This window comes from Equus przewalskii, chromosome 14, assembly GCF_037783145.1.
Source record: "Equus przewalskii isolate Varuska chromosome 14, EquPr2, whole genome shotgun sequence".
In the NCBI taxonomy this organism is placed as follows: domain Eukaryota; kingdom Metazoa; phylum Chordata; class Mammalia; order Perissodactyla; family Equidae; genus Equus; species Equus przewalskii.
The window spans coordinates 80334242-80358860 of record NC_091844.1 but is presented as its reverse complement, the minus strand read 5'-3'; positions in this window follow the sequence as shown (position 1 = coordinate 80358860).

Here is a 24619-nt window from a genome sequence, read left to right as displayed (position 1 = left end):
TCAATCACATGTGAAACACCCCGTTTGGGGGTATATAACCACTATGTGCACCCCACTTCTTCGGTGCCCTTTCTTCCTTCGGGAAGAAAGGCCCCGGGTCATGGTTCCTCATAAAGCTTTGTTTAATTTTCTCTTGCTATTCTGTCTCATGTGAATTTAATTCGTTCTCCGGCCAGACGAACCCACATTTGGGAAGAGGAAATGTCTTCCTCCCCTACAATATATATAATGGCTTTATACATATATATGTATATATAGAGAAGACCAGATGGGAGAGGAGAAGAGGAAAGTCACATGCATTGAAATGTTACTATGAAATTTTTAAATTTAATTTTATTTCACATTTATTTAGTCTATATATTACAACAATTGTGTGACAGAGATATTATGATTTCCATTTGTATATGTAAACTTGAAGCACAAAAAAGTGAATGACCTGCTCGCAGTCATACAATTAATGTGCATTGGAGCCAGCACTCAAACCCAGGCACATCTGATTCCAAACTCACGTGCTTTCTGTTGGAGCTGGTATCTTCTGCGATGGGGCCAAGGAGAGGCAGCCTGGGAAGGACAGAAGCAGACAACACTTGCTTTTAGGAACCTGTAGATGTAGGCTAGCAAGTCTGTCACCAGGCCACATCTAACAGAGTGAGCTATATTACAATTAAAAATGCAATTCTATGTTGCACAGCATCCATCAAAGAATCACTGGTCACTTAATCTTTTTAATTACCTAAGAATGCATAAACAGCAAGGATCAGCAGCACAGTACTGAATGAGAAAGCCAGATGCAACTATGCGCTTAGATTTACTAAACATTCAATTCAGTGTCTATGTCTGTGTTCCAGGGATGGTGCTGGGCGCTTTCACATTCATTGCTTCTATCTATACACTCTATAAAAATATTCTACCCACTAATGTGCTCAGTAGAAGGAACATCTGATATAATGAATCCAGTGGATTTGTAGGGCACCGTGCAGGATTTTGGAACAGGAGAGCCTGGATTTCAATTCTGGCTCTGCCTTTTACTAGCTCTGAGGCCTTGGACGAGTTAATTCCTTGAAGCAGAAAGCATTAGACCATGAAGGGGCTGCAGAGAGGTTTCATGCACTGTTTTCTGTAATGTCTTGTTCAATTAGTTGTTGATGGGCATCTAGCTCATAAAATACACTCCCTATTTTTTTCAGACTCTTAATCCTATTTTTGCCTTTTTAACCCTTTGCAAAAAATCAGTTAAAACAATACGTTTGTGATTTATAGCCAATTTTAAAGCCTGATTGGTCTTATTTTCTTCCGATTCTTCTTTTGTCATCTGATTTTCACACTTCCTCCTTTTTCTTTCACACTCCCTTTTACACTCTTGGTTTTGTCACTTACACATCCTGCATTTTGACACCAGAAGAAGTTACTCCCCTTTGCTTTCCTGTAGGTGGGATTTGGTTTCTTGTCTTTCAAAAGGAGAAAACTTAGCTGATGGGGAAACAGATTTCCAATTATTTTCCCTCCATTCAAGATAGGCCAGAATTTATAGCATATACAAACTTTGAAAGAAATAACAATGATAAATAAAGCCTCAATAACAACAGAAATGGCGTCATGAAACAAGATTCATTTCCAGCTGGAGAGGATGGTAGGAAGCTCTCTGTAAGTTCATAATTGGAAAAGGTTGCTATCTCTCCTGATGCGGGGTCGGTGAGCCGAGGAGTCGAAAGAAAGATTTCTTAGACTCTCAAGATCTGGCAGTAGTGCTCTTTTATTTAGAGAATAGTGTGGAATAGCATGGGGACAGGACCCATGGGCAGTCAGAGCTTCTGCTGCCGCCGCTTCTGCTGCCCCCGCTGGCATGGGGACAGGACCCATGGGCAGGCAGAGCTGGTGTGTGGGGACAGGACCCACAGGCAGTCAGAGCTCCTGCTGCTGCCCCGAGTTGAGGGTTAGGGCTAATTTTATAAGGCATGGGTATGTAAGTCATCTCTTTACCAAGACAAAGGAAAGAACATGGAAAAAAGTTAAAATGGTATCAGTGCAGGTGGGGTCTGGCCATTGGGTGGTCCCACAACTTTTAGATAAGAATCAAATCAGATTAAGTAAAGGTTAGAAAGGTTAGACGCCACCACCCTAAACCAGTTACATGAGATTGCCAGACAGCAACCAACTTAAGTTCTTGCCTTCCCCATTAAGAGTTTCTAGGGATAAGGTCATCTCTCCTCTTCTTCCTGGTACAGAGAGGGAGGCACCTTTTACAGATAGAGATTTACCTTACAAATGCAAATGTGTCCCAACAAGGGCAAGTTCCATTCCCCAGAGCCTCCTTCCCTGTCCCAGTTTATCGAAAGCAATCAGCCCAAAACAATCCTGATGCCAAAGAGACATATCCTGGGGTGGCCAATTTCGGGTCCCTACAAGGTCACCCCCCCTTCCTTCACAAACGCAAATGTCTCTCAGAAGGGCAAGCAAAATTCCAGTCCTCAGAGCCTGCTTCTCATCTGTAGTTTTAAAAGTAACCAGCCTAAAATCCTCATCATCTCCTACAAGACATAAGTGCTTTTTAATGAGATCGTGGATCTAATAAGGTTCTATAAAATGTAGATTTATAGATGGAGGAACCATCCAATTTATTACTATGTTTTAGTATATGTTAAAGGACTTAAAAAATTAAGTAAACATATAGTCATTGATTAATCCCCAACTATGTGCCATGTGTTCTTTCTTTTATGGATTCTCTCATTTAATCCTCCAAATAAATATTTCATTCCCCATTTTATAGGTGAGGAAACTAAGACACTGAGATGCTGGCTCATTAAAGCATATACATCTAGTGTCTTAGATTCGGCTTCCTGGAAAGAACCTCTGCGATGGAGAGCTCTGGGTGAGTCTTCTTTGGGGAGTGACTTCCGGAGATACACAATGAGGAAGGAGCAAAGCAGAATAAGATAGAAGAAAAAGTTGCCCCAAAAGGGTTTCAGCTGAGACTTCAATCTGGAGCTGGGATCACCCTTTGAAGCTGTCCCAAATTAAGACAAAAGGGCCGGATATATGTATGCCCACTCCAGCTCATCATTGGCCATGGGCCAGCCCTAGGAGAAGACATAACCTTGAAGAGGCAGTATCCATGGCTGAGAGCACGCCCCAAATAGTCCCAGCAGCAGAGATGGTGTGTCAGCCTGAAGAAGGGAGAGGGGGCAGCAACTCTGTGTCTACTACCTGTAATAAGTGGGAGAGCAAGGATTTGACTCCAAGCTCAGGTATTTTTTTCACTTTTATGGAATAAAAATCTCATTTTAACATCCTTGTTATTCCTCATGCTATAATTTTCAATACCATGACAATCCTGGTTGCACTTCTGAACAAGCCATGATTTTATGATGTCTCACTGAACTGTGATGCTCTGAGCTCCAGGTGGGATCCAATCAGTCTTGAGGTGGATACAACTGCCACCTTTTTGTTTTGTACATCTTATGAGATCCCATGAGCTTTGGGGATTTTTATTTTAATAAGTTGATATATATATTCAAAATATCTTTCAGATCCACTTTTGTTTTTTCGGACTGTGAAGGAAATATTTGGAAGAGTACACAAGGAAGTGATTCTCAAGGAAAAATTGTGTTTGGGGTCTTGGTAAGGTTATTCTTTTATGCTTTAAGTTCTTGGCTCTTGCTTCTCCCTCAAACTGTTTACTTATAGCCATTTTTAAGTATCCAGTGATGTGCCATTAGATACATTACATGGAAGGTGGGACTAGGCAATGGTCCCAAACTCTTCATCCAAGTTACTTTAAGAGTTTGTGCAAAATACAGATTCCTCTACTCCACATCTGAAGATTTTGATTCTGTAGCTCTTGTGGAGCTCAGGAATCTATAGTTTAACTTTTTCCCCAGGTAAATCTTGGAGAGCTGACTCAGCTCATGTTCCAGGGCAGGGTGTCCAGAACCACTGGTCTAGTTAACCTGTAAAAGCCCTTTCATTGCATAATGCAGGCTCCTATAGAGCAGGGACCACACGTTTAGCATTTATTTTTTCCCCTGCTGTCTAGAATAAGGTCTGGCATAGAAATAATATTCAATTAATATTTTTGAATGAGAAAAAATAAATTCAATGAATCTGTTTGAGTCAATCCAGTCAAAATTCAGAAAGTTGCTGTGTTTGAGCAGAAAGCACAATAGGTACAGAGGCAGAAGCAAGCATTGCCTTTTGGACAAATCAATAAAACATTGTTTCAATGCAAATTGATGGTATGTCATATTTCCTATTGAATCAACTGGCATGGTGTAATATCATAACACATTCTGATATTAAGTAAGTCTTACATTCCTGAGAAAATTGTCTAATTTCCTCTAACATCAATTCCCACAAAATCTATCAAGTTCTGTTGGTTTTCTAGTATTTGTATTAGGATGTTTACCTTTATGTTCATAATTGAGAGCTATAGATTGATTTTTTTACCTCAGATCCTGCATTTTTTCACTAAAGTCTGATATGATTACATGCAATGCAATAAAACAGAGAACTAGGTAATAAAAACAAATTTACTAATATTTATGTTACCTCATTAATTTTCAGATAAGACATTAAATAAGCTTACAAAAGCAAGACATAAGATGAATATAATAGGTAGGGCAAAAAGGCTTGAGAAAAAGGAGGAAATATATTTACTAACATGAAGGGTGAAGGTATTCATTATGATTAAAGAAATACTTGCATCTAATCTTGATGCATTTAGCACAGAAAGGGTCTATTATCCACTAAAAAGCTCTTAACAGAATGACTGAAGTGAAGAAGATTCTCAGGGATAGAAGTTGTTGTTGTTATTGATATTATTATTATTTTCAAAATTTCCAGACTAGGGGCCGGCCCTGTGGCCGAGTGGTTGGGTTCGCACACTCCACTTCGGCGGTCCAGGGCTTCACCGGTTCGAGTCCTGGGCACGGACAGGGCACTGCTCGTCGGGCCATGCTGGGGTGGCGTCCCACATGCCACGGCTAGAAGGACCTACAACTAAAAATATACAACTATGTACCGGGGGGCTTTGGAGAGAAAAAAAGGAAAAATAAAAATCTTTAAAAAAAATTTCCAGACTAAATTTTGAAAGATTTTTTTCCCCTCATGTGATGTTTTACATAGAGGGTGGTAAAATATATGAACAAACGAGTCTTTTCACAGGTGTTCACAGTAAATGTAGAAACCAAATTCATATACGTATTTTTCACTGTATTTTTAGATAAAAGCTAAAGGTCACATTTTTAAGCTTCACACAGAAAAGATGGTTCTGAGAGACTCTTTGCAGTTTTAGTTTAGATGATAACTTTCTGATGTGTTCGCAAATTAAAATTAGCAAACTAAATCCTGAGGAATAAAAGGCCAGAGGATAAGCCAGCAGGGGAAGGATGAATCAGAGTGTTCCTCTGTGAGCAAAATTGAAAGCACTAAAAAATGTCAATAGTTGCAGGAAAACACGATCCTTTCCCCCAGGGAATACTGCCTGGGTTGGGGAAACAGAGTGCCTACAATCATTAATTATAAACAGAAACAAGATCATTGATGACAATGAAGAGCCAGATAAATAATTTACTATTAAAATCCTGTCATGCTAAATGTGTTTAATTTGCCTGAGCCTACGAACTACTCATATCTTAGGAGACCCAGCATGCCGTCATAGGCTGAGTATGTTTCTGGTCTCCTGTGCCAACTGAGGCAGCCACAAAAGATAACAACACAAACTATAGTCATTTGGATGGCTTTGGTAATATTTTTTACTCCTAACATCTTTATCCTTCACTCTCCCCAGAACTTCTATATCATGGGTAACACATCGGTGGGAAGAGGGGTTGTGTTGAAATCTACCTTTACATAGTTTGCAAACACAGTGATTTTATATTTATTAGGAGCGGCATCAGGTGGAGGAATGATGGAGATTAAAAGATATGTCTTGAATTTTTTTGCAAAACAACTACATGATTTACTAAATTATGTGCTATTAGGTTAGTTTTAAAGACCTGCTAATGGAGTATACAGGGATTATTTCAATCCTCTCAGGTGATTCTTGGTCCTGCCACCATCTCTGTCCCTTATTTCCTCATCTATGGCTGACTTTTCCTCTAGAGAATGAAATATCTTACTTGACTAATTCCCAGAATTGTCTTACCCCACCCCCACATCCACTACAGAAGTGATGAAGCAAGCCCAGAGCCCAAGTATTAAATTAGGACAGTGTGGGCTTACTGAGAAACATTAGGTGTGGCAAAGAACCAGATTGCCAACAGCGTGAGTTCAACCTGTAATCCTTATAGAGCAAAGGTTGCCTGTATCATTACAAAATACAAATAAAGATAACATATCTAACAAATATTATTTACACAGCAAAAATGAAATTTCTGGGCATAAATATTTCTACGTATTGGTTTTTAAAAATTATTCTGTAAATGTCATAAATTGTATAGCAACACTGAATATTTAAGAAACCAAATAAACTATCCATAACCATACTTCTCTAATGCTATTAGTCATTAATTTTTCCAAAAAACGGCTACACAAATATGAACACGTCATGATTCCTGCCTGGAGAACTAATGGCCAGGTGGAGAAGATGGGCATACAAACACATAATGTCCATCGAAGAATGCAGTTATTCCAGTGATAAGATACATAGAAGGTCCATGGACGTGTCAAGAAAGCTTACCATACCTATCCCAGTGGAGTCCAGGAGAGTTCCTAGATAAGGAAATGAACAGGTAAAGTGCTTTGTAATTATCTCATTATTGTCTTTATCACACCATATCGAAATGATCTGTATAAAGTTCACCCACCCCACTAAATAGAGCTTCTCCTAGGTAAGGATGTGTCCTGGTCTTCATTGTTTGTCAAGCCCCTAACAGCTATCTGATGTATTATATATACACTCAAAAACTATTTGTTCAAACAATAAAGAGAAAAAAAAACGAGAGGGAGGAGGGAAGGATGGAAGGAAGGAAGGAATTTGAGTAGGAGTTAGCCAGAAGAAGAGGAAGGAGTGAACAATTCATTTCAGGTGAGGAGGGATCACGGGTAAAAGAATGAAGACATGAAATAGCATGGTGTTTACAGGTAGGTATACTGAGAATACTAAATGTAGGCACAAGGTGGCAAGAGATAAAGATAAAGAATTAGCAGAACTTGACCTTAGACGATCATTTAAACTATCCTAAGAAGGGTCATTGCGGCAGAGAAGCAGCCTCGTGGAAAGTGCATGTGTGTTCAACTCTAGTTCTACAATACTTAGACTTTGGGAAAGCAGTTTAAAATCTTTTGAGCCTCAATTTACTATAAAGTGAAACAATACTATCTCCTTCAAAGTGTTGATATAAGGAATATAGAGTGATTGATGTGATATAAAGTTGAATATATAGTGTTGTTATGATATTATATTGTAGGGGAGGAAGACATTTCCTTTACCTTCTCTGGGTTCTTCTGGCCAGAGAATGAATTAAATTTACATGAGACAGAATAACAGGAGAAAATTAAACAAAGCTTTATAACATGTATACATGGGAGAGTTCTGACATCTGAGGACCATGGCCTGGGGCCTTTCTTCCCAAAGGAAGAAAGAGCATCGAAGAAGCGGGGTGCACAGAGTGGTTATATACCCCCAAACAGGATGTTTCACATAGGATTGAAATGTCCCTTTTACAATAGTCGCGAGACTGCTGTCAGCAGAGCGATTGATGGAAACGGCAGATTGGTCTGCTGTCTTGGTGAACATGGCTGGGTGGCAGGTCTGTTGTCTAGAGCTGGGTGGTCACAGGTGAGCTGGGTGGTCAAAGGTGAGTGCAGCAATCAGTTCCTAGCCTAAGGAAAGATGCTTATCCTTATGGAAATGCCAATGGGTGGGGGGTGTCAGTGACAGGAGGTTACCAGACAAGCACAATAAACAAATGCAGATTTAAGTCCCTGCCTTCCCCATTGATTAAGAGTCTCTAGAGATAAGGTCATCACCCCTTCTTCCTGGTACAGAGAGGGAGATATTTTTACAGATGGAGATTTCCTTTACAATGTAAATGTCTCTTACAAAGGGTAAGTAAATTCTACTTTTCAGTTGCTTTCCTGTCTGCAAAGTAACCAGCCTCAAATAATCATCATGCCAAAGAGACACATCTTGGAGTGGCCAAATCCAGGCCCCCACAATATCTATATGGAATATGTCATTGGTGGGTACGCCCTTCAGTTTCCTTTGCTAATGGGGAAAAGAATTTCAACTGTTTCTGTCCAGTATCAATTTTATTAACGTCCCTAAGATGGTATGTGGATCACAAGGTAGATGCAAGATGTATTAGCCAGGGTTTTTCAGAGAACCAATAGGATCTATATCAATGTCTATCTATTTATCGAGATATTTGTTATATGAACTGGCTCACACAGTTATGGAGGCTGAGAAGTCACGCAATCTGTTGTTTGCAAGCTGGAGAATCAGGAAAGCTGGTGGTGTAATTCAGTGTGAGTCTGAAGGCCTGAGAATTGAAGGGTGGGTGGTACAGGTCCCAATCTGAGTCTGATGGCTGGAGAACCAGGAGCGCCAATGTCCAAGGGCAGAAGAAGGGAGATGTCTCAGCTCAAACAGAGAGTGAATTTGCCCTTCCCTACCTTTTGTTTTACTTGGGTCCTCAGTGGATTAGCTAATGCTCACCCACTTTGAGAAGTGCCATCTCTTTACTCAGTTCACCAATTCAAATGCTAATCTCCTCTGGAAACAGCTTCACAGATAGACCCAGAAATGATGTTTTACCAGCTATCTAGGCATCCTTTAGCCCAGTCAAATCCTCACATAAAAATAACAGCCACCCATGGGAGGTGGGTAGTCCAGAGTTCCAGAATCTAGGAATTAAGAGTTAGCGACCAATTGCTCAGGAAATCACTCAAGAGTTCAGCAGTCAGCTCTTCCCCAGTCCTTTCCTCTCACCTCCTCTATATCTAGGAGTGAGGTTCATTTAATCCTTTTCTCCTATTCAAAGTAAAAATACCCTTTTGTAAAAAAAATCTGCATCTTTCTGCATTTTTAACATAAAAATAAGATGGAGAAAAACCAATTAGAAAGAAAAAAATCATTAAAAGTTGCTTATTGGGGAGGAAAGAGTTAAAGCAACTGACCTGTGATCTACTTTTTCCTTTTCAGGGGAGACATTCCTGGGAAATAAGGTGGGTTACCCAGTCTAATCCCAATGTAAACACAGTAACTGAGCTAGACAGGTTGAACTTGGGCCCACGTGAAACAGCTTGGTGAATATTTCCAGCCTTACTTGGTTTTATAAGTCTAAACACCAGGGAGACCAAGGGACAAAATAGGGCGCCACTCTGGACGTTGGCACTACAGAGTACTTCAAAGAAGGGCAGTGATCAGTAATGACAAAAGCAAAAGACCGAGATGAAAAGGACTGAGATTATTCCATGTGATTTATTAACTAGTCAGTTAGTGATTCTTATCAAGACAATCTCAGTTGAGTTTGGATCTAAAAATTTGATTACCATAGTTTTAGGAGGAAATAAGAAATGAGAATGTGCAGAAGTTGCAGGTTATTTAGGAGTCAGTTAAGAGCAGGAAGTTGAAGTTATGGGAGGCAGATGGCATAACTTATGATAACCAAAAGCTGATAGGTTTTTGTCTTCAACCAATCAACGCACCTATAACCTCCCTGGATGGGCTCACTTAGAATTGTCACAGACACAAAGCCAATGAAGTTGTTGTTCTTTCCACTTGCCCTGACATTTCCCTCTGGTGATTTGGAGGATTTCCTCCCTGCTTAAAGCCTTCTGTTTTCCTCATTGAGAGAAAAATCTCCCACATTTAAAAAAACTGGAGGGGCTGGCTCTGTGGTGCAGCGGTTAAGTTTGCACGTTCTGCTTTGGCGGCCCGAGGTTCGCCAGCTCAGATCCTGGGAGTGGACCGATGCACTGCTTGTGAAGCCATGCTGTGGCAGGCGTCCCACATATAAAGGAGAGGAAAATGGGCACGGATGTTCGCTCAGGGATCAAGGACAGTCTTCCTCAGCAAAAAGAGGAGGATTGGCGGCAGATGTTAGCTCAGGGCTCATCTTCCTCAAAAAAAAAGAAAAAAATTGAGCCTTAAGGAATTCAGGGGAAGTAGAAACCTTACAAATTCATCACCTACCCCCCTTGTCCTTCAATCTTTAAAATTTTTCCATTACATTTACTCTATATCCATGTCAAGAAAGTGAATCTAAAGCCATGAACATCAGCAGCCTCAGGCAGAATAATAAATATTATTCCTTTGGGTCACACATTTTTTTCAATTTTATTACCCATTTTATTCATTCTCTGGCTTCTTACTTTTAGATCAACCTCCATTTCATTCAGATTCTTGTCCTGTTTCTCTATGTTATACTATAATGTTATCATGAGATACAGCTTTAAGTGCTTATTGGATTTAAAAACACACAGATTGGTGTAATTTAATTGGAAAAATGGCATTTCTCTATAAAATTAGTGGACTTTTAATGATTTGTCTTTTAAAATTGCTTTGGGTGGTGAAGGAAGAGAGCACTCCTGTTTTCCTTGCAATGTTATAATTTAAAATGAATCCAGTGTTTGTGTGATCAAATTTGTAATAATCTGTCACTACTGGCAGAAAAGAAAATTAAAGGAACCAACTTATTACAAAGAACAGAAGTGAGATTTCTCCTCCCTCCGTAGAAATAGTGTAAAGTTCTAGAGTCGTTTCAATGTCATTTTCATATTTCTGCTACAATGACAGGAATATACTCTCAGGTAGGAACTTTCTCTCTTCACAACATCTACGATGAAAATTCAATTCCTCAGGTCTGGTGCTTTATTTATTCCCTAATTTGCCTTTCTGGACTCTGTGGGTGTGACTTTTGTTAAAATCTTAGACTTGACTGGATGGTCATTCTCTCCCTCTTTTCCAGCAGGTCACGCCCTCCTTGGGAAAAGCTGAATACACATCTTCTCATGTCTTAGCACCATGAGAAGGCCAGGGGATGAGAGAATGCTACTCCATCTCATGAATTTATGGACATCGTTCTCCATACAAAAACTAAGCCTAAAGTTAAGGCTTTAAATAGGTAACTTCAGTCAACTTCTCTATGTTATCAAGAATGAATTGTTAATAGATGGTAGAAAGTAAAGACTTGGCCTACTTGTCTGGCTATGGCAGTAATTAACTGCTTACTTACACCGATATGTATTCAGTGCTCTAGCTAATTGGAAAAATACAGAGCCCTTCTCTCTTGTCTCTCTCCATAAATATCTCTCCACAGTTGCTGAAGGACATATATAAATCTGTCTGCTTCTTTTAGCCCCAACCTAAACGAAGAGAAATATGTTCACGACCATAGTTTGCGGGACAGGTGAATTAGGATCCAATTCAGCCTTAAACAAATATTTCTCCCCACAAAAAGCTCTTTCCCAAGTTATAGATGTCGGTGCCAAAGATCATCTTTATTATTTTTTTAAAACGCAGTGACTCTCTGGTTTAATGATGTCAATTCTTGTCAAATGAAGCTATTGTTCAAATAAAATTCGAGTAAAAATCCCAAAAAAGTTTTTCATAGAATGTGCCTACAGATCCTAGAATATGTATGGATGTGTAAGGACTGAAGATGAATCAAATTTTTGGAAGGAAAATAATGAGGAAGAACTTTTTCTATTATAAAGAATTCATGTGAAGCAATCATAATTAAAATAGTGTGGCAGAGAGTGGCTATTAAGTCCAATGGAACACAATGAAGAACTGGAAACACACCCACTGATACATGGTAATTTCACATATGACAGATCATAAACGTCAGGTATGAAATCACAAGCCAATGGACAGAATGCTGCTCAACCTCATAGTAAACAGAGAAAAAGGAAATGAAAAGTATAGGTGATTATAATTGTATACCCATTTGTTTTGCAGCAATGAAAAAGTCTACTAATAGCTAATTGGTCACAAGGGTGAGGAAAATCGGCAACTAATGCTCCGTCATTTGGAAAGTAATTTCGTGTAACCACTTTCATAGACAATTTTCCAAAATGTAATAAAGTTGATTATGTGCATAAATTACCAGTCAATAATTCTACTTCTGCATAATTAATTAATTGAACATGTATTTATTAAATTTCTGTTAAGCGGTGAACACTTTTCTTTGTCCCAGGGTTATGGTGGTTAATAAGATGGATGAGTTTTTCTATGTACAAGAAACTTAGACTTTTAATGGGAGAAAGATAAAAATAATCAAAACAAATTAATGAACATATTCTATACTAGCAGATTGTAATAAGTGCTCCAAAGAAACACTAAAACTGAGAAAAGAAAAGAAAGCATGAGGGATGTGCTATTTTAACCTCGGGGAGTCCAGAATGGCTTCTGTAAGCAAGTGACATTTGAGCAGAGACCTGAAGGAAATAGTGGAGGAACAAGGTCAAAGACCTGAAGATTCGGATTAGTTAGATAAGGAGTCATGGTGTGGTTAAAGCATTGTGGAGGGAAGGTGAGAGAGAAGGGAGATAGAGATGGACCCGTCACAGAGTACGTAAAGCCTTTTAAGCCACAGCAAATCATTTTTAGTCTGTGTGTGATAGAAAACTAGTTAGAAGATTATTTTATGAAGGGAAATGTTACAATATGATTGAACTCTTTGAAAGTGCACTCTGGTAGTTTTCTCGATAATTTTCTGAAGAATTTGGGGAGCCTGGGAGGGAGCCCACGTAGGCAGCTCCTGCATTTATCTAGGTGAGAGACGATAACTGCAAGCTGTAGGACTGTGGTCGTGAGAATGGAGGGGCATGCCGGTATAAGGTGAAGGTAGTTTCTAGCAGTATCTGAGAGAAGCAGCTCTCCACTCCCAGGAGGTTACTCTATGCCTAGGTTTCTGGCTTGAGTGGCTAAGTGTGTGATGGTGCCATTTTCTGAGAGGCAGAGCACTATGCAAGAGCAGGTTTGGAAGAATGTGACATTTAAAATTACTCTTTCACAATTATATTTGAGATATCTATTAGATTTCCAAGCGAAAAGCATTAAGCAGGCAGTTGGAAATATAAGCTCTGGAGAAAGGTCAAGGTGGAAGATATATGTTGAGTAATTATGAGCATATGATGGTGTTTCAAGCTCTAGAATTGTATGATCTTACTTAGGGAGTAAATAGAGATATAAAAGGAAGGTCCAAGAACAGTTCATGAAGAGGAGTCATAGCTAGCAAAGAAGGCTGAGAAGGACCAGCCAATGCAATAGGGAGGAAACAGAATAGATCCCAAAGGAACGTATATGTACAAGGAAGCTTGTCCAAGGATGCTTACTCTTAGATTGTATTTTGTCCAAACCCAAATTGAAAACAACCTAAATCCAAGAGGAGATAATTGGAAAAAAATAAAACATGATATGCTCATTCAAACTTATTGTATATAGCCGCTCAATGAATGTTCTAATCTGAAAAGATTGCATTTTGAAAACAATGCTGAGTATTAGGGTGAATAACTTATACAGGTAACTATACAGTGTGTAAAAAAGTTATCTCCCAGAATTTAATACTACATGTTTGTATGGATTCATATGTTTGTATTAAAGATACTTTTTAAAAATACTTTGGGATAGTGGCTATCACTTGGTAGGGAGGCAGAGGAACACTATAGGAATGTGGGATTTTAGCATTTTTTTGTGAAATGGTTATTTTTTAAAAATATGAAGCAAACATAAAAAAAGATTAATTTTGTTGAATTCATGAGCTGGATGCCCAAATATTTGTTATATTGTTTTCTAATTTTTTGTATATTTAAACTTTTTTATAAATAAAAAGCTATTTATAAAAAATAAATCATTTGTGTTGGATATGTACCCAGAGGTGGGGTTGTTGGATCATATGGTAGTTGTATTTTTCAATTTTTGAGGAACTTCCATACTGTTTTCCATAGTGACTGCTTCAGTGTACAATCCCACAAGCTGCACAAGAGTTCCCTTTTCTCCACATCCTTACCAACAATTGTTGTATCTTATCTTTTTGATGATAGCCATTCCAACAGGAGTGAAGTGATATCTTGTTGTGGTTTTGATTTGCATTTCCCTGATGATTAGTGATCTTTTCATGCACCTGTTCACCATTTGAATGTCTTCTCTGGAAAAAATGTCTATTAAGTTCCTCTGCCCATTTTTTAACTGAATCATTTGTTTTGTGTTATTGAGTTGTATGAACTCTTTATATATTTTGGATATAAACTCATTATCTGATATATGGTTGGCAAATATTTTCCCCCATTCTGACTTCTCGTTTTGTTGATTGTTTCTTTTGCTGTGCAGAAGATTTTAATTTGATGTAGTCCTACTTGTTGATTTTTGCTTTTGTTGCTTGTGCTTTTGGTGTCATATCTAAAAAATTGTTAAGATCAATGTCAAGGAGGTTTTTCCCTGTACTTTCTTCTAGGAATTTTACAGTATCAGGTCTTATGTTTAAGTCTTTAATCCATTTTGAGTTAATTTTTGTGAGTGGTGTAAAATAGAGGTTCAATTTTGGTTTTCCACACGTGGTTATCCAGTTTTCCCAACACCATTTGTTGAAGCGACTATTCTTTCCTCATTGAGGGTTCTTTGCTCCCTTGTCAAATAGTAGTTGGCTGCATATGTGGGAGGTTATTTCTGGCCTCTGTATTCTGTTCCATTGGTCAATGTGTTTATTTTTATGCTGCACCTTACTGTTTTAATTACCGTAGCTTTGTAGTATAGTTTGAAATCAGGAAGTGGGATGTCTTTGGCTTCCCTCTTCTTTCTGAGGATTGCTTTGGCTGTTATGGATCTTTTCTGGTTCTACACACATTTTAGGATTGTTTTTCTGTTTTTGTGAAAAACATCGTTGGAATTTTGGTAAAGGTTGCATTGAATCTATAGATCACTTTGGGTAATATGTACACTTTAACAATATTAATTATTCTGTTCCATGAACACAGGATATCTTTTCATTTGTCTATGTCTTCTTCAATTTCTTTTATCAGTGTCTTGTAATTTTTACTGTACAGATCTTTCACTTCTGTGGTTAAATTTATTCCTAAATGTTTTATTTTTTATATTATCGTGAATGGGGTTGCTTTCTTTATCTTTCTTTTCAAATATTTTTTTGCTCACATATAGAAACACAACTGATTTCTTTGTATTGATTTTATATCCTACAACTTTAGTGAATTTGTTGATTAGTTCCAGCAGTATTTCAGTGAAGTCTTTAGGATTTTTAAGTTCTTTTGTCCACACTAAACCTTTGACCTCTGATGTGTATTTTATACTTAAAACACATCTCAATTCAAATTAGCCACGTTTGCGATCAAAAACCAAGTGACTAGTGACTATAGTCTTGGTTAGTGGAGCTATATAGAATGTAGTTTCTTTTTCAGTACATGTGGCATGCTGATAAATATTTATTCTATCCAATAATATTTCGTCAAATACAAAATACTATTAGTTGAATAGTTGTGTAGTATTAAGAAAGAAGAAAATGATAACAATTAAACAATGACACAATACTAAAAAAATTGATTGTACTACCCCGAGATTATGGATGCTAGTATTTTAAAGAAAACATGTGAGTATTAGAAACAGTAAAATCCTAAAGCTATTTTATCAGGATTCTTTCAACTGCAGTTGACAGCAATCTATTTCTTATCAGCTAACCAAAAAAAGGGAAACTTATTTGGTCATGAGAATAGGGAGTCCAGAGGTGCTGCTAGCTTTATCACAGTTGGAAAGAGGGATTCCAATGATGGCACTGAGGCTTTACCTACCTTACTGTTAGATACGGTCTCTATTTGATGAGCAAGGCGGCTGACTGATGTCATACATCTCCTGTTCTGCCAGTTTATCAACCTCAGTGGGGGAAGAATCTTTTCCAATAGGTGTAAGAGAAAAATCCCAGAGTTATTCTCATTGGAGTTTAGTCACGTCCTTATCTATTAGTCACTCACTTTGGCCGTGAAGTCAAAGTCCTCTCATTAGCCAAGTCTGAGCAAAGTGCCCTTCCATGCAGTTGATGGAGTAAAGGGCGGGAGCAGCTCCTTCCAGACAAGAAGGAACTGAGCCTCCAATGAGAAGAGCCACGGACTGAACAAAATAGCAGATTTCCACTAAGAGGAAGTCACACACATATAAATAAAATCTCAACAAATTTTGACTCGTATTCTCTGCTTGTAATAGTATTAAAATCATAAAAATAATAAGATGGTAAAGAAATAAAATTTTGTATTATAAATTTGCCCAACTCTTAGAAGTTAAAATGACAGCAACTTTCTTACCTTTTAGGTCAACGGGAAAATCAAAGTTGTATACGTAGACTATTTAGTAATAATGCCTCTCATTCAAAGTCAATCTCAGTTCTTAAACAATCCTAAGGAATACATTTGGTGTATCCTATCATTTTATAAATAAATATTTATTGACTGGCAACAATATGAAAGTCATTCTTTTGGCATCTGTGGTGATTGAAGGAATGTGAGGCCATAACTCAAGTCCTAAGAGAGTTTAAATATTATGGGGGAAAAAAACCCCCAGATATTTGAACATAGAAATTTAATTGGCACTGAAATAGTTAAAGACACATATTAAGCAAAAAGAGAAACTATAAAGAAAAGCACAATTCTTGCTAAACAACTAGTTTCCAGATTCCGAAGGAACTTTGCTCACCTCACGAAAGAGCCATTCTTCAGTCAAGACTGTTCCTAACTCTGGGATGGGGTGATTTTCTGCTGAGCAAGAACTGCATGTTCTAACACTTCCTCCAGTCAAGAACTGCCACAACAGATGAGAGTCCAAAACAGTTGGCCATTTGTGCTAAAGCGTGAAAGATTTGGGAGGGTGTGAAATCAGTTTTTAACTATGTTTTTCTCCCTTCAATATAAATGAAAGTTAGCAGAAGCCTTCTGAATTCTCAGAAGAATACATTTAGCACTGAAATTGTTTGGTTGGGCAACCTAGGCACAAACATTTTCATTTTCTAAAGGGTGAGGGTTTGAGTTTTGCCAGCTATACTTGAAATTTTAAATTTTCTTTTTTAAGGATTTTTTTCATTCATTCATTTTCCATTCCGTCATTCATAGGATTACCCACTCAATGCAGATTTATTGGTCTATGGTATTAATCATCAATGTGGTATAGAGTCTAAGCAGAGAGAAAAACAACTCTCACCCTCTTTCTCTGGAAACTTACATGCAATATCATGTACAAGTGTATCAAGAGCTAAATGCAATCAAAGTAATTCTTTTTTTAAAGAAGTACAATAATTAGGCACAGATTATTGAGGGATATTTAGAAACTGTGGAGAGAAGTGTTTTCTCACAGCTAGAGGAATTGAGGAAGGCTTTAATAGGCTCTCATATCTGGCACTTGCATACTGAACAACATCTCTAAGTGTAGGTAAGACTGTCACAAACTCCCAGCCGAAGGGAGCACTATCAGGAAGGATCTGGAAACTTGGAAGTTCCTGGCATGTAGGTGGAGCGAGGACTCCTTCACCAAAGCTGGAGCTGTGCTTGTCTCTCACTCACTCCACAGCTTCCTACTGTGCCTGGTACTTATGCAAATGGCAGTGAACACACTGTGCCCATTTTCAGTTTTTGTTTTTTTCTTTTTTCACTTGTGTAGGTCTACTTTGAGAAATGTCTCCTTAAAAACGCAATTCAAACAAATTCTTTGTTTCTTTTCAGCTTGTGTAAAGGACCAGAAAGCCTGGTGCTAACCACTTCTAAGCGGCACTAACTGAGGCTGCCGTCTGCTATTTGGGCCTGAGAAACGGCTGTGGGACTCTCACCTAGAAACACTTTGCCCTAATTTATAACTATTTATTCTATGAGCACCGCAGAGGGCTATTTCAGGTTAATTGTCCCAGCAGATTGAGACCTCAAGCTATAGATTCAGCCATTAACATAATGGAGGAGGACAAAGCAAAATGGTGGTCATAGGAAACGAAGGAATGTTCTTCTCTCTTTTTGGCAAAGGAGGTCCTTGGACAGTTGGCCAGACCATAAGAACAGTTAGGAGTCACCATGACTTTCAGCACCTCGTTTCAACAGTGCACCAAGCTGCCCCCAAGTATGGCACAGAGAAACATTGATGAGTCTCTTTCCTTAGGAGAGAGATTAACTAATTTACTGAATGCTTTGCAGCATACAAAGTAATTACTAGTGTATAACCCTACTTAATTCTTACACAAACACATAAGGTGGAAAGAAATGTTCTAAGTCGGAAGTCCTGAATATGTTTTCCTTCATTGCATGAACTGAGGAAATTCCTAAGGGCATTTTCTTCATCTTTAAGTAGGAATATTAACCTATCCAAGTCTCTCAAGACTGCATAGAGAATGGCATGAGACACAACATTCTAAAATGCTTCACAAAATGTTATTTATTTTTAAAGATCCATTGAAATGGTGTAGTGAACGTTACTAGTGCTACCAATATCTGTTCCCACTCCTTTCCTTCCTTGTGTAGGATGCTATATCTCCAAAGTCCTTGCAATCAAGCAGGGCCATGGGACTAGTTCTGGCCAAATCATGTGAACAGAAGGACATCACTTTTTGGCTGAGGCAGTGAAACACCCTTGCACAAGTCTCAAGATTTTCTTGCCCCAACTGCAAGCAAGAAGACCAGGTGTTCTAGATGGTGTAGCTGTAGGACTGTGGAAACATCTCCCACCTGAATCTGAGTGACTATTGGTAAAAGAGTCTCCCTGTTCTATTCTTTTTTTTTTTTTTTTTTTTTGAGGAAGATTAGCCCTGAGCTAACTGCTGCCAATCCTCCTCTTTTTGCTGAGGAAGACTGGCCCTGAGCTCACATCCATGCCCATCTTCCTCTGCTTTATTTGTGGGATGCCTGCCACAGCATGGCCTGTCAAACAGTGCCATGTCCACACCCGGGTCTGAACTGGCGAACCCCTGGCCGCCGAAGCGGAACGTGTGCACTTAACCGCTGTGCCACCAGGCAGGCCCCTCCCATCTCTGCCCATTCTATTGTAAAGTGAGCAGACATTCCTTGAGCAAGAAATAGTCATGGATGATGCTAATAAATGGTTGAAGTATGACACGAATTTCTTTTAATTCCACACATTTTTCTCTCTCTCTTTTTTTGTGAGTTTCTATAGGACAAATTCTTATATATCCAAAAGTAGAGGGAATATAATAAACTCATATCCCTCACCTGCTTTCAACAATCATTAAGTCATAGCCTGTCTTATTTCAATGATACCCTTCAACTCTCCCATTCCAGATTGATGGGGAGCAAAACCCTGATAATGCCTCATTTTATTTGTAGTATTTCACTGTGTATTTCTAAAATATGACCCTTTTAAAGTATGATTAAAATACCACATGACATCTAGAATATGATAATATTTCTTTAATCACAAAAAACTGTCAGTGCTCAATTTCTTCTATCACCTCTACTTTCATTCATTTTTCTTGTTCAAATCAAGATGAAATAATATTCATATACTGCAAATATTCAACATGTCTTTTATGTCTTTTTAACAACTTTATAGGTTTCCCTCCTTCAACTACTTAAATTTTTTTTAATTTTTAATTTTTTTTTTGCAATTTCTGTTTAATATAGCAGTCCTTTTTTCCTCAAAGTCCCAGGATATGAATTTTGCTGATTGTAACTATGTGGATTCCTCTGTTGTGTTCTTCTCCTCGTTGTATTTCTTCTAAGTTGGTAGATAGACCTGGAGACTTGATTAGATTCAGGTTAGGTTTGTACGGTCTTACTTCATAGGTGGTATCTTGAATTTCCATCAAAATGCAACATTGCCTGGTCATTTCATTTTCTATGATGTTAACAGCCACTGATGACTATTGTCTTGATCTATTGTTTGAGTGGGGGTAGTAAAATGTTCATGTTATAATTTTAGCATTATTCCTTCATATATTATCTATAATAGTTCTGGGGAGTAAAACTACTTCCCATCGACACTTTGGTTATCCTGAGGTACAGCTTGACTAGGAAAAACTGGACAGATTGACTTTCAAAATAAGGACTATGTTTCCTAGCCTCTTGCTAAGGTGGCTAATAAAGTTTTTGTCCTGTTTCATTTTATAGAAATTTACTGATTTTATTGAGAATTTACTGATTCAATTATCTTTGGTGTGTGTTTTAACGTGGGTTTCCCAGATATCACATCCTAAGGCATGGCTCATTTGCTACTATCTTATTGAAGAGTGACCCCATTCTCAGAAAAACTAGCAAATTGTAGACACTTTTCTCCACTTTACTTTTGTCATAAGAGTTTATCCAGAAATCCCTAATTTTACATCTGGAGAGTACTCCGTTGTGGAACTCTACTATATTTTTTCTACCGTCCCTGGTGGACACTTAGGTTATTACAAACCTTTGCTATTACAAATAGTGCTCCAATTAGTGGATTTGTACATACAACTTTTCATAGTTTTGGCAGTGTATTTTTGTGATAGATTTCTGCTCATGAAATTGCTGGATCAAAGAATAAATGCATATCTAATTTTTTAGATATTGCCAAATTCTCCTCTGTAAGGCTCATATCCTTTGGCATTGCTACCAGCAATATATGAGAGAAATATATTTCCCCATAGCTTTGCCAAGAGAATATACTGACAAACTTGAATTTTTACAAAAAAACAGTTAAGAAATTGTGTTTCATGTACATTTAACTTTCATTACTTTTGAGGGTCTTTCCACGTGTTTCAGGGCCATTTGAATTCTTTTTTTCTTTTCTTAATGTGGACTCACTGTTCTTATTTCTTGAACAATTTTCTATCAGGTTGTTAAGCGTTTTCTTCCTCTTTTAGAATTTCTTTCCAGTAAGATTATTACTATTTTCTTTTTTATATAGGTTGCAAAGTGTTGCTATTGGAAATTCTGATGTCAATCTTATTTTTGTTCCCTCATAAGTAAATTTTTTTTGGAGGAGCTGCGATGTTCTCTGAATTATTTTTATTAATTTTTAAAGTCCAATAATGTTATTTGAAAATATTGGTGCATAGTTTTAATATTTAGATTCAAGTATTCTTTATTTCAGGAAAGTTTTCTTAAATTATGGTTTATAATGTGTTTCCTATTTCATTGCTTTGGAATTCTTCTTTAGGAACCACTATTTGACGTATTTGACTTTCTTTTCTATTTCCTAAGTCTGCCACTTCTCTTATATCATTTTAATCTTTTTCTTCATTTTTTCTAAAGTTTCATTTAAAAATTGTCTTCTTTTCCACATTCTCTTTTACTTGAGGCATTTTCTCTTATGTTGCTTACAGTGTAATCTTCATTTTTGAAATGATACATTTCTTGTTCTTTCTTTACTTCTATAAACCCTTCTTTTATTTTTTATTTTTTTGCTAAGGAAGATTAGCCCTGTGCTAACATCTGTGCCAATATTCCTCCACTTTATATGTGGTTTGCTGCGACAAGTGTTGTAGGTCCGTGACCGGGATCTGAACCTGCAAACCTGGGCTGCCACAGAAGAGTGTGCTGAACTTAATCACTACATCATGGAACCAGCTTCTATCAGCCCTTCTTTTACATCTTCATTTTAAAATTTCTAATTCTGGTTTATGTTGCACTTTCATTACTTCTATCACTTTATTAAATTTCTCTAGTTGGGGGACCAGCCCTGTGGCTGAGTGGTTAAGTTTGCGTGATCCACTTCGGTGGCCCAGAGTTTCATTGGTTCTCATCCCAGGCACGGACATGGCACCGCTCATCAGGCCATGATGAGGCAGCATCCCGCATAGCACAACCAGAAGAACCTACAGCTAGAATATACAACTATGTACTGGGGGCTTTGGGGAGAAGAAGAAGAAGCAGGAAAACAAAAAAGAAGATTGGCAACAGATGTTAGCTCAGGGCTAATCTTTAAAAAAAAAAGAATTCTTTAGTTGGTTTTAAAACAGTAGTTTAAAGTGTGTTTGTTTTAATCTCTTTAGAATACGGCATGTATTTTTACTGTACCTTTGCTCAGCCTCTTTTACTTTCCCCATATTTGAATCACATGGGTTTTACTTTATTCTTAAGAAGAGAGGTTAGACCAGGATAGCTTTCCTAGATTCATGATTCTGTAGTTTCTTCTCATGTTGCTCATGGACAGTACTCAAAAATTAAGCCCTGCAGTTTTTGAGATCTGTCTTCTCTCCTTCCCTTCCTGCTTTCATCAGGATTTTCTCTTTCCTCTGCCTGGAGTATCTCTGTCTCAGTCAATTCAGATTTTATTCCTAGTACTTTCTCTTTAGTTCAGAGGTTTGTCTTGGAAAGTGCTTCAGTTTTTAGCCTCAAGTAATTCATGACACAGATTCCCATGAATTGCCAGGCCTTTCTTGATACTCATTAGCAAAATAAAGCCAGCGAAGCCTCTTCCTCCTTTCCTCTGTTCTTGATTGGCTCACTTCACTTCCCAGACTGAATGTGGGCCCTTTGGGAGTCAGTATCTCTTAATGATTAGATTCTGTGTTCCAAGTTCTCAGGGCCTTCCTTCCATTTCCTTCTGCCCAGTTGCTTGGATGATCTGGGCTTCAGTGGTGATATTTTGCACCTCATTTTCACATTTTAGAGTTCATGAGGATACTTGGTTACTTGGTTTTATTGTAAATATTTTTCATGTATTTTGCTTTGTTTTGGTGGCTTTGTCTGCTTTTATAGAGGGGACTGGGAAATTCCAATAGTATGCTGCTACTGCTGCCAACTTGCTCAGACCTCACATTTGTATTTCTTGAGTGCCTGTGGGAGATCAGGCCTCTTACTAGACAAGTAGGTGGAGGTTAGCTAATCAAAGCATGAAGGTATTAGGCAGTGGTGATGTGTGAGGCTGGAGACATAAATAAAAGCCAGGACTTGATGATTTATTGTATATTCTATTAAGGAGATTAGAATTTATCTTAGTTGTAAAAGACAGCCATTACATAGTTCTATTCAGGAAGTGATACGATCATTTACATTTTAGGAAGAGCAGACTAGGAGCCATGTAGAAAACAGATTGGAGAGAGAGGAGTCTCAATGCAGGCTTCTGAGATTTCTGATTGCTATTCTAGAACTTCTCCATCAGTTTCCCGCTGCCAATAAAAGTGTTACTTGAAACAAACAAAAAAGTTGAATACAGTCATTTGCCACATGACAATGTTTCAGTAGAGGACGAAACACATATATGACAGTGGTCCCATAACATTAGCACCATGTAGCCTAGAGGTGTAGTAGGTTATACCATCTGGGTTTGTGTAAGGACACTCTTTGATGTTCTCACAAGGACAAAATCGCCTAATGATGTATTTCTCAGAATGTATCCCTGTTGTTAAGTGACGCTTGATTGTATTTTACAAAATCAAATAATATATGAAAATTCCAAATGTTGATAGAAGTGTGTTAATGGCCAATGATTTAGTTAGGTAATTATGCAAGACAAACCTATAAAGAGAGATTTTCCAAAACTATCATGGTCAGTAATATTATTATGGTAAGGATTGAGGCAAGAATGCCAATTTCTTAGTCAATTTTTAGATAACACTTTTTTCTCCATTATTCTGGAAAACACTCCTTTTTCCTATCTTCAGTACAAATCCCTAAACCCTTTTCTTTCACTGAAATTCAGAGATATTCAAGAGATGAATAAGCAAAAGTGAAGAATATCATGTCTCCCTTTGGATTAATGCAAAACCAGAGGTGTTGCTGAATGTTTGTCATATAAGACATTATACACATAATATGAACATTTTTATTTCTCACCAAATGTGCAAGCCAGGAAACACATGTTGGTCTAAACAGATATCCAAATGGAGTTTTTCAGACAAAATAGTGCAACTATGATATGCATCATAGAAAATTGCTCATCATCTTCAAAATCATTGGCACATATGGTGTTGAATTGTATTATTGATGTCACTCTTACTTCTCTAGTGAACAGTACAGTCAACTTAGAGTACAAAGTGTATACTCTTTTAAAGGTATTGTATAATCAATGTCATTGAAAGAAACAATCCTATTGGGGCATAAACGTAAGTGATCATGGTAATTCTGGAGGAGTTCATAATATAGAGTTCAGGCTGCACCAAGAGTCTCTGTTGATTAGAGAGTTGACCGTGTTTCATGCAATAATCATAGTTACAGTAATAACCAGCTTGCGTTAAACATTTAGTATGGCCTATTCATTATACCAAGCACTAGATATGAATTTTTTAATCCCCTCGGAAATGCTAGACTATAGGCCCCATTATTATTCCCATATTATGGTGAAGAAATTGAGATCTAAAAAAGTGAAGTGATTGCTCCAATTTTTTTTATTTTTGGTGAGGAAGAGTGGCCCTGAGCTAACATCGGTAGCCAATCTTCCTCTTTTTGCTTGAGAAGGGAGAACTGATGTAAGTTCTAGAGTCTAAAGGCCTAGAACCAAAAGCTCCAATATTTGAGTGCAAGAGAAGATGATGTCCCAGCTCAAGAAGAGAGAAAAGAAACGACCCTTCCACTACCTTTTCTTTATATTCAGGTCTTGAAAGGATTGGAAGATGCCTGCCTACATTGGTGAGGGCTGGCCATCTCTACCCAGTCTACTGACTCAAATGCTAATCTCTTCCAGAAAAACCCTCACAGACACACCCAGAATTAATGTTTTACCAGCTATCTGGGCATTTCTTAGCTTAGTCAAGTTAACACACAAAATTAA